We start from the raw sequence: 11,809 nt of genomic DNA, 5'->3' as shown, positions 1-11,809 counted from the left end.
GCTGAAGATATTTTTAAATTTGAAAACTTAAGACTTGTAGACAGCTTCAAAGTACAGGTGTGCCCTCTCTCTTATGTGAGCTAGAAAGTGCTGCTCCTCGATTGCTTGGGAGGGAGGCAACGACAGATGGTTAGAGGACCATCCTATTGGATTGAGGCCAGGCCTATTGCTGCTTACCGTTTGGCCATTAATTGGCCAATTCAGGGAAAATCATAGCCGTGCGCTTGTTTGCAACATGCTACTGTATTGTGATCCATGTTTGATGATGAGCCAAGGGTAATATTATGGCAGCTTGATCCATTATTGTCCAATCACTCATATAAGTTGTACATATTGTGTTGGAAGTTGCACTCTTCAAGACATTCTCCTGTTGTTCTACAGTCCTGAACAACATGGAAATTTGCTACGTGGCACTTTATTAGAATCTTAAAAGCAACAGCGGTCATTTTCAGTTGCAAACCTACTCATTTTGCATACTGTTCTCAAGTGTCTGGAATGGGATTCACCAAAATAAGAATGAACCATGAACGACAGCTAACACCTACACTGCCACCTGGTGGATCCATGCACATGCTGAGACAGGCAGTTGTGCAGTGATTCATCTGGTGAGGAGCTGTGATTGTTCCATGGAATTTTCGACGTTGAGATCTGAAGCTCAGTACTTGCTGGGGCAAGAGGGTGTTCAGAGGCAATTGAAAGAATGCTGTGCTTAAGATTCAGGTTATTCAGAGACTCGCCCGAGTTTGTTGTAGAGAATGAAATGAAAACAGAAATTGCTGGCAAAACTCAACTGGTCTGGCAGCATTTGTGGGCTGAAAGCAGAGTTAATGTCTGAATCTGGTGACTCTTTGAATTTCTGTTTCGGTTTTAGATCTCCAGCATCCACGGTGCTTTACTTTATTATATTATTGTAGAAAATTGCTGGAGCCAATTTTACAAGTTTCTGATCTTTACTTATATGCTTATTGTCTACTGCTGTAATTTATTACGGGGTTTGTGGTAAGGTAGAACCAAGAACAATAACAACAGTTGTGTCATAGAATTTTATTTGCTGACTGAGGAGAAATTGAATTTGAATATTTTTAGGTGTTAAAAAATGGGAAATAGCCAATTCAGAACATTCAAGGCTTTTAGTAATAATTCTTAACTTTATTGTTACTTTACAGTCATGATGTAGGTAATGGCCATGGGAGAAGTGGATTTTGAAGTTGAACTTTTATTGTAAAACTGTTTAAAATGTTGCCAGCTTCCTAACAGGAAGCCCCTCCTTGGTAAGTAAAGTGATCTCTTTAATCTAGTCATTATAACAGAAGAAGCATGAGTAACAAAACATTGACTCTGAAAATGTTCCTTTGAAATTAATACCTGTATTACAAGTGTTGTTTATGCTTGATCTGTTGGTTTCAGAGTAAGATGGCCTGGATGCCTGAAGATATCATCTTCTTTTTAAATGTGAAACTCTTTGCTAGGTCACTTTATGTAGGCCATAAGGATCTAAGTGCATGTTAAATGTTAGCAATTGATACCATGATTTGGTAATATATCAAAGAGGTCATTAAAATGCCAGTTTCTGAATGATAATAAATCCTTGCAATGACAAGCAATTTGCTCTGAATTAGTCACTTAGTGAAAAAAACACCTGAGAAATTTGCTTTGCATACCCTGCAATATGAATTTAATTTCTCCATTAGCTCATAGCCCAGTCTGTGTCTAATCAAACCTTTGACCTTTAGTTTTTTTTATTATTAGACTGCTATTAAGAATGTCCCCTGTCCCATTTACTTGATGATTTCACTGTTGTACCAAATTCCAATTTGGTTAAGAACAATTTCATGTGATCCGCAGTCATGCATGCATGAGATTTCATATTAAGTGAACCTTGAAATTAGTCTCTTATTGGATAAAGGTGTCTCCATACATCAGGAATATAACATTCATGTCCTTGACAACAATGCAAGCTGAAGTTTTGTTGTTCATTTTAAGCCATAGAATATGTGATAATTCACAAATAAAAAGCCACAATTATTGAAGATGAGACACTTAGACTGACATTGTTTTTCTTTGTACATCTGTTCTCCTCCCACAGCTGCTGTCACATTATCAGATTCTCCACAATTCCTTCAGTTTCCATTATCATCCATGGCCGGGTGTCCTTTTCACTGATAAGTGGCTTAGAGCCTATTACTCTATCATTATCATGCAAGCACCAACTACTCTCCTGTCATTAATCATTAAAAGCACAACTGAAAGAACTTTAACCATTTTCTGCACATTCCACTGTTCGTGAAAAATGTAATCAATATAGTTCCATTCTTCTGCAATTTTATTTCAGTAAATTACTTTGTTAACTACCTTTTGCTGTTTTAGTTTTGCAAGAAAATATTCATGAGTTAAGGGAAAATTTTTTTGTATCAGCCCATTTCTTTACCTCCGGCTGTCTTATCATGTTCCCCTCTGCCAGCTCCTTTTACGATTTCAGATCGAACATCTGCCATTGCCTTAGTTTTTTTTGTCTCTAATGCCTTTAAATCTTCCAATGCATCTTCCAAAGACATTATGTCAATATTATTTTAGACATTTAGTCATTTTGAATTTCCTTTTAAACACTTTATAGACCATCTTTCATGTTTCTTTTAATATCAATCATTCCTTCTTTCTCTTTCTAAAATTTTAATCCTTGCCAATTTTGATGACTTAACCATGGTGGAAAGTTGATTTACATGGTATGTTTCATCTGAGTGTTTCCAGATTTTTTTGTTTTTATTTCAGATTTCCTACATTTGTGGGTTAATGGTTTTTTGTCTATTTTTGAAAGAAATGGAATGGTGATAGAAAACAGAAGCCCATGATCATCTGCCCGAGTTTATTGTTCAACTTGGTTAATCTTGAAAAAAGTGAAGGGAAAAGTATTTGTGTCGATTCAGGCTCTTTTTGGGTTTCTAATGAAGAGCTCAAATCATGTGGAATTCAATCAATTTGTAAAGTGAATATCATCCTTTTAAGCCACGTCCACTATTGGTGGACTAAACAAATACAAAATACAATTCTTCAGCCATAATCTCCCTGCAACGTAATTCCTGCACTTCCAAAGGGATAACAGCCCCACTCCCATTGTGATGCTCTGGGTGAGAGGTAGCTTCAGTTTGCAGGAATATGACATCACCCTTCAGCCAGCTTTATATTCAGGTCACAATGTCAAGGCATTCATCCATTTTAAAAATTAATTAATAGAATGTGAGCTGGGCAAGCATTTATTGCCCGTCCTAGATGCCCTCGAGGAGGTGATGGGAGCTGTTTTCTTGAACCACTGCAGTCCATTTAGTTTAGGTTTCAAGTTTGTGAGCTAGTGACACCGAAGGGATGGTGAATATACTTCCATGTCAGGATAATAGGTGACTTCAAGAATAGCCTGAAGCTGGTGGTGTTCCCAAGTGTCTGTTGAACTAGGATTCTATTCTGAGGAACTCTTGCAGAATTTTCCTGGAGCTGAAATGTCTGATGTCAACAACCAGAACCATCTTCCTTTGTGCCAGGTATGACTCTAGCCAATAGAGCGTTTTCCCACTGATTGCCCTTGCTTGCCTGTAGTTTTGCTAGGACTCCTTGATTCCACATTGCATGAAAGATGGGCTTGAATTCAAGGGCAGTTGGTCTTGCCTTCCCTCTGGAGTTGCCCTCTTTTATCTATGTTTGAACCAAAGCTGTAATGAGGTCAGGAACTGAGTCGCCCTGGCGGAACCCAAACTGGGTGTCACTGAGCAGGTTGTTTCTGAGCAGTTGCCGCTCAATAGCGCTGTTAATGACACCTTCCATCACTTTACTGATGATTGAGAGGAAACAGATGGGCTTATTTTCCTGCCTTCTGTGCACCACCATCTCCTTTAATCCAACTCTTTGCCCATACTTTTTGTCATCCTTCTCATTATCCCCTTATGCATTCTTGATGCCCAAATAAATTTCTCTTCTATAGAGTTTTGGGACAAGTTCCTAGATTAAAGACAATATACAAATGCATGTCCAAGTTTACTTAGGTAGTATTGTATTTTGTTATTCTAATTATGGTGGAATCTGTCCCAACATACAGTATAAATATTTGCAGAATGGATCCTAAGTACAATTATAAAAATACATAGTGAAGCAAATTCTAAATGTAAAAGCATCATCCATTATATCTGGGATAATTACAAATCAGCCTACCTCTTTCTGCAACTCTCACTTATACCCCCGACCTGCACATAGTTTCATAAATGCTTAATTTAGCAATTTTACTTTTGTGGTGATGAATGAATGCAGTATATTAAAAAGTATTAGCATACAGTTATACAAAAGTAGAAGAAAGGAAAATGTGCAAAAGAAATAAATTAAAGCTTGAGCACAGGCTATTTAAACATTATTCATTTGTAAAATAGGAATCATTGGACTTAAATTTATATGTAAATGAAATTCAAATGGGACACAAATTTGTGTTATTATATTTATCTTCTATTTAATTACTAGTGCACCCAGACTCTGGACAAGCCTCCAAAATGTTTTGTAGTTTTGGATGATATATCCTTGACTGTTAAGCTCCCAGGTGAGTAGCAATGAACCGGCTTCCCTTCTTAATTACTCACCTCCTCAGTTGGTTGCAACAAGGTTAATTTAGAAATGAATTTCTTCACTGTGGATGCCTTTCTCCCAGACATTATGAGGTAATGTTTTAAAAGGAGCCAATTTATCCGGGTTTCTGAATTAGTAAAAAGAGTCAGTTTATTTATTCCTACCCGAGAGATTAAATATAAATGCAACACACATGCATGCAGATTAAAAATAAAAGATGAGCTCTAAAGATAAAAGCTAAAAAACAACTATATGGATCAGTCTCTGAATTGTTCATGAAGAGTAGATAGCTTAATGTTTTAGCTGTTGCAGTGGACATTCCTGGTGACATTGGCATTGCCAGCTGAATAACTTTAGTTTTGCAAATGGCTTGAGGTTCTGTTGAAGAATGGTAGTTGGGTACAAAGTTGGAGTAATATAGCATGTAGAATGTTTTGGGGCATGGTGGACAGGAGACAGCAAGCAGTTTGCTGTTAACAGTTAGCTGAGATGTATCCATGTAAGGAATTAGTTAGTGTAGATCCAGCGGTTTAACTGCATCTATGAGGAAATAGTCAACAGTTGCATAAGTTTCAGAGGCCATAGGAATCAATCGGGATAGTCACACAAGAATTGGTAATAAGGAAAGGCTTGGGTGCTAGGAGCAGATGGTAGGAACAGATAAGCCCTGAAGATAACACAGAAGTGGAAGTCCTGTTGAAATTAGAGGACACAGCACCTTACAAGAAAATGAACTGCATTCTGTTTTCACAGAAATTGTTTTCACAGAATAGAATATTTTGTACTAATGTAACTACTGTGACACAAACATATATAAATATGTTGTTTTGAGCTGTAAATGGCATACTCTGTGGTCCCTCCCACACTGCATTGGTATAATCTTGAATAAAGACCATTTTGTTGTGACCCATTCAACTGAAGATTAATTCTCTCCAACATTTCAACCAGTTTTGAATTCCAACATTCAAGATGAGAGAAGATCATTTTGTTTTCTGTTCCTCTTTTGCCTGACTGCTAGCTACCTGACTTCTAGCACTCAGAGTGAGAGAATCTTTACCTGCAACTAAAGAGTGACTAGGGAATAATTCTTCAGTTGTGATCATCATGCCATGCTAATGCTTGAATGCAGGATGATGCACACAGAGTGTTCAGTCCCACTAACACATGCCAGCAGAATTGAAGAGATAGCAAGAAATGCAGACGCTGGAGTCAGAGACAACATTGACTAAGGGGGTGGCCATGGACACCCATATGGGTCCAAGCTATGCCTGCCTCTTCGTAGGATACGTGGAAAAGTACCTCTTCTGCTGTTACACTGGCACTATCCCTTTACTAACACTTTTCACCCCAAACTCAAGTTCACCTGGACCATCTCCAATACCTCTCTCTCCTTCCTGGACCTCTCCATCTCCATCTCTGGTGACCACATTGAAACTGACATCTATTTCAAGCCCACTGACTCTCACAGCTACCTAGACTATACCTCCTCTCACCCACCTTCCTGCAAGAATGCAATCCCATATTCCCAATTCCTCAGCTTCTGCTCCCAAGATGGGGTGTTTCACTGTGGCACATCCCAGATGCCCTTCTATTTCAAGGACCATAACATTCCCACTCTGGTAATTGAAAATGCCCTCAACTGCACCTCTTGCATTTCCGGCACTTCTGCCCTCACACCCTTTCCCCCAACAAAACCAAAGACAGAATCTCCCTTGTAGTCACCTATCACCCCACCAACCTCCATATCAAACGTATCATTCTCCACCACTTCCACCACCTACAATCTGACCTCACGGCCAAAGAGATATTTCCCTCCTCACACCCATCTGCCTTTCATAGAAACTGCACTCTCCGTGACTCTCTCATCTGCTTCACACTTCCCAGTAGCCCCACCGTACCAGCACCTTTCCCTGCAACCACAGGAAGTGCTCCACCTGCCCCTGCACCTCACCCCACACCTCCATTCAAGGCCTAAAACAAACCTCTCACCAGACAGGGGTTCACCTGTACATCCGTCAACTTGGTCTACTGTATCTGCTACTCCCGATGTGTCCTTCTCTATATCAGTGAGACCAAATTTGAACTTGGAGACCATTTTGTAGAGCTCCGTACACAACAAACAACAATATCTTCCGGTTGCAAGCCATTTAACCTCCTCCCACTCCCTGGGTGACATGTCCATCCTGGGCGTCCTCCAGTGTCACAATGACACTACTCACAAACTGGAGGAACAGCAACTCATATTCCACCTCAGGAGCCTATAGTTCAATGGCCTAAACATGGAATTCACCAGTTTTAAAATCTACCCAGTCCCAGACTCATCCCATATCCAACCCTCCCTCTCATCCCTGCCTCCTTGACTTGACACAACCTGTCCATCTTCTCTTCCACCTATCCACGCCTCCCACCTCACTGACTAATCCCTATCACTCTCTATCTGCACTCACTTATCACCTTCTCCAGCCCCACTCCTCCTCTCGCTATTTATTTCCCAGCTCCCTTCCCCGCCCCCCCCATTTCTGAAGAAAGGTCCCGACCTGAAACATCAACTTTCCTGCTCCTCTGATGCTGCCTGGCCTGCCGTGTTCCTCCAGCTCCAACCAGTGTTATACCAGTAGAATTAAAACTGGCTTTTAACTCCTATCCTTGTATATTCTTCAAAAGGGAAAATCCAAAATGTGCCCTCAGTTTGGGACATAACTGACAGGGGATTGCTTGATGTTGAGCAATAGGTTGTCGGCCCTTTTTTACCTTCTTAATCACCAGAGATAACAGTCCAGTCTATTTGAAATTTCTTTGCATATTCTATTCAGTTGGAATATTTGCCAGTTACTAATTTACATCTGCAGTTATCTTGTCTCTGTAGTAGCCCTCTTTTGAAAAAACACATTTTGGAATTAAGGGCTAAAAACAGCCATAGTATTTTAAGGCTCAACCCATTGTCGTAACATTATGAACAATTTCAGAACCTGCATTATTTTGAAAGGATAATTGTATGATTTTGGTAAAGTTAAAACTCAGACATTTTCAGAGTATGAACATTTCATAGCATTTTTTATATTACATTTGTAGCCATTTAGAAATAAACTTCCACACGTTTATTATACTGTGAGTCTCGTTACGATCACAATTTAATATAGATAAAGGGCCATTCAACCTTCTTCTTCCAACTACACTCTGTTAATGCAACATCCTATAAACAGTTTAAACTTTAGCTGCTAGTATTGTGTTTAGAATGGCATTTCAGATATTGATCTTTCTGACATCAGTCTTGAAGATTTAACACTTTGTACCCATCGCCTCCTTTACATAAGTGTGAAGTTTCCATTCTAGTTTGTAACTTGTGTACATATGTTTGCCTCTCATTTTTAACATTTTCTTATAATCTTGCAGCCTTCCTCTGCACTGTAGAGAATTAAATGCTGCTTTTGTGCTTCAGTGAGAAAACATTCGCAAAATGTGTAAGAATTACCATGACTGGAGCAGAATACAATTTTAGCTTGACTTTTACATGCCACTATTTGTTACAGAGTGCTGCTATTTTGTAGGCCCCTTTCCTGGCCTTCATGGCTTCCTGCTGGGAGCAAGGGATTGACGTATTTATTCCAGATCTCTTTCAACCCCATCTACTCCAAACTCATTTATTAAGTAAGTATGCCGGTATCTCATTTTTCTTTCACTGTATAATACCTTGCATTTACCTCTATTGGATGCCATCTGCCATAATTCTGTCCACTTGCAATTCCTAAATAGATCTTCCTTTGTTCCTTGGCTGTTCACAAAATTTATTTGGATTACATTCCTGGTATATTACAGTGTCTGTTGGCCATCAACCAACAGATACCACAGACTGCATCTACAGAGATGAAATACCGTCCATACAACAGATTCTGTCGACTAGAACAGCTAATAGCTGGATTAAAATCCAATAACTGGGTCATTGTGGTTGTTGTTAAACACCCTACACACCACAGTCTGGCTGCACTGTAAATTCTCTGACATATCACGTGGCCTATCTTATAAGTGCATTATAAATGGAAAAAAGGGAGTTAATTATGGAGAACAGGAAAATGATGGAAAAACTAAACAGTTGCTTTTTGTCTGTCTTCACAGAAAAAAGTCTCAGAAATACTAGACAATGAGGTAACTTGAGTAACTGAAGACCTAAATTATATTAGCGTGAGTAAAGAGGTGCAGCTTGAAAAATTAGCTGGATTGAGTGTTCATAGATCTCCTGAATGTGATGAGCTTCATCCCAGAGCATTGAAGTTGGTAGCAACAGAGATGGTAGATCCATTGGTGACTTTCATTGGTGACAGTTCTATAGATTCTGGACTCTTGCTGACTTGAAAGTGACAAATATAACTCCACTATTTAAGGAGGGATGAAGTGGGAGAATGGAGAGCTATAGACCTGTTAGTTTGATATCAGTAGGAGGGAAAATGTTAGCGTCTACTATAAAGGATATGGTAACTGAACATTTAGAAAAGAATGAAAGAAAATGGAGTGGGCAGAGTTGACGTGAATTTATGAAAATAAACTTATGTTTGGCAAACTTTTTTATATAGAATCCCCACAGTGTGCAAATAGGCCATTTGGTCCAACAAATCCACACCAACCCCCTGAAAAGCATCCCACCCAGACCAATTCCCCCTACCCTATCTCTGTAATCTCACATTTCCCATGCTTATCCAACTAGCTTGCACATCCCTGAATGCTGTGGGTGATTTAGTATGGACAATCCACCTAAGTTACACACCTTTGGACTGAGGGAGGAAATTGGAGCACCTGCCAGAAACCCATGCAGACACAGGGAGAATGAACAAACTCTACTCAGACAGTTGCCTGAGGCTACAATCGATCCTGGGTCCCTAGCGCTCGAAGGTAGCAGTGCTACCCACTGAGCCACTTTGCTGCTCCAAATTCTATATAAAAAAACTTGTTGACTATTTTTGAGTAGTTACTTTTAGCACAGGCATAAGACAATCAATGGATATGGTGTATTTTGATTTCCAGAAGGTATTCAATAAGGTCCCACACAAGAAGTTAGTCAATAAAATTAAAGTCTGTGTGAATGGGAGAATGCACTAATAAGGGTTGAATAGATAGGAAGCAGCAACTCAGAACAAATGGACAATTCTCCAGAAGGCAGATTGTTGTAATGGTTTACTGCAAGGGTCAGTGCAAGGTGCACAATTATTCATAATTCATGTAAATGATTTGTAAATGTTGGAAGCAATTTGAATACAGTAATTTTTTTTTATTAACTGGCACCTATGTGACCAGGAGTGTGCTGGTTGATCAAATGTGCCAGATAATCAAGAGGCATACATAACCGCGATCAACCCAGACATCAACATTCCTGAAAAAAATCCTAAAATCAATGTAAAAATACAGAGTAACTAATCAAAACAGAATGCAGGGGTCTACACATCATGTTAAACTTTATTTACAGCATAAATACCCAGATATTGCAGCATATCACAGTATTTGAGGTATACTATTTTTGCTGGTTTATCAAAAGTTGTTAAGATGCCAGTTAAAACAAAGTTTGCTGTATTTCCAAAACTGATGAAAGACCAAACTGGATGCAAACAAGAGTTCTGGGAGAATTTGGACAGGACAGCTGAGTGGGCTCGGACCTGATAGTGTTAATACAATGTCAATAAATGCAATGTTATTCACTTCAGTAGAAAAAAAAATGGAAAGGCAGAATATTTCTTAAATGATGAGACATAGGGATGTATTGGTGTCTAAAGAGAGTTGTGTGTTTTTGCCCATGCTTTGATTTGATTTATTATTATTGACTCACGTCCCAAGATACTGTGTAAAGTATTGTATTGTGTGCTATCCAGATGCCTCGTATGTTTCATAAGCACAGGGTAATAGACAAGAATGCAGAATATGCTGTTACAGCAACAGAGAAGCTGCAGAGAAATATCAACTCTAATAAAGAAGTCCATTCATATGTCTGATAACAACAGGGAAGAAACTGTTCTTAAATCTGTTGGTATGTGTTTTCAATCTTTTGTATCTTCTACCCAACACAAGAGAGTGGAAGAAAGTATTGCCAAGGTGACATGGGCCTTTGATTATGTTGGTTGCTTTCCTAAAACAGCATAAACAGAGTCAATGGAAGAAAGTCTGGTTTTCCTGATGGTCTGGGCTGCATTCACAACTGGATCAACTGGATTCACAACTATGATCTGGTTGAAGGGATTGGGGGCATTCTGGTGAAGTTCGCCGATGATACGAAGTTAGGTGGACAGGCAGGTAGTACTGAGGAGGTGGGGAGGCTGCAGAAAGATTTAGGCAGTTCAGGAGAGTGGTCCAGGAAATGGCTGATGAAATTCAACGTGAGCAAATTCGAGGTCTTGCACTTTGGAAAAAAGAATACAGGCATGGACTATTTTCTAAACGGTGAGAAAATTCATAAAGCAGAAGTACAAAGGGATCTGGGAGTACTAGTCCAGGATTCTGTAAAAGTTAACTTGCAGGTTGAGTCCGTGATTAAGAAAGCGAATGTAATGTTGTCATTTCTGTCAAGAGGGTTGGAGTATAAAAGCAGCGATGTGCTTCTGAGACTTTATAGAGCTCTAGTTAGGCCCCATTTAGAATACTGTGTCCAGTTTTGGGCCCTACACCTCAGGAAGGACATACTGGCGCTGGAGCGTGTTCAGCGGAAATTCACACGGATGATTCCTGGAATGGTAGGCCTAACATACGATGAATGGCTGAGGATCCTGGGATTGTATTCATTAGAGTTTAGAAGGTTGAGGGGAGATCTAATAGAAACTGACAAGATAATGCATGGCTTAGAAAGGGTGGATGCTGGGAAGTTGTTTCCGTTAGGCTGGCAGATTAGGACCTGTGGACACAGCTTTAGGATTAGAGGGGGTCAATTTAGAAAGGAAATGAGGAGACATTTCTTCAGTCAGAGAGTGGTGGCCCTGTGGAATTCATTGCCACGGAGCGCAGTGGAGGCTGGGACATTAAATGTCTTCAAGGCAGAGATTGATAAATTCTTGATCTCGCAAGGAATTATGGGCTACGGGGAGAGTGCGGGTAAGTGGAGTTTAAATGCTCATCGGCCATGATCAAATGGCGGAGTGGACTTGATGGGCTGAATGGCCTTACTTCCACTCCTATGTCTTATGGTCCTACTGTCTGTAATTTCTTGTGGTTTTGGACAGAGCAGTTGCAATACTAA

At 39.6% G+C, this 11,809-nt stretch overlaps 1 protein-coding gene across 1 annotated transcript in view; it reads left to right on the top strand.

Annotated features, from left to right (window-relative positions):
• The first annotated feature begins 3,444 nt into the window (after positions 1 to 3,444).
• The window catches only part of tmprss7 (transmembrane serine protease 7), a 98,807-nt gene continuing 90,442 nt past the window's right edge, over positions 3,445 to 11,809 (top strand). The window contains exons 1-3 of the mRNA XM_059650272.1: positions 3,445 to 3,533; positions 4,498 to 4,573; positions 8,130 to 8,247. The gene's annotated coding sequence lies outside the window, so the exon portion shown is untranslated. The remainder of the gene's footprint in view (positions 3,534 to 4,497; positions 4,574 to 8,129; positions 8,248 to 11,809) is intronic.

Source organism: Stegostoma tigrinum, chromosome 12 (assembly GCF_030684315.1).
Source record: "Stegostoma tigrinum isolate sSteTig4 chromosome 12, sSteTig4.hap1, whole genome shotgun sequence".
NCBI lineage: Eukaryota > Metazoa > Chordata > Chondrichthyes > Orectolobiformes > Stegostomatidae > Stegostoma > Stegostoma tigrinum.
The sequence above is the reverse complement of the archived record's forward strand: the minus strand, read 5'-3'. Positions and strand labels throughout refer to the sequence as shown.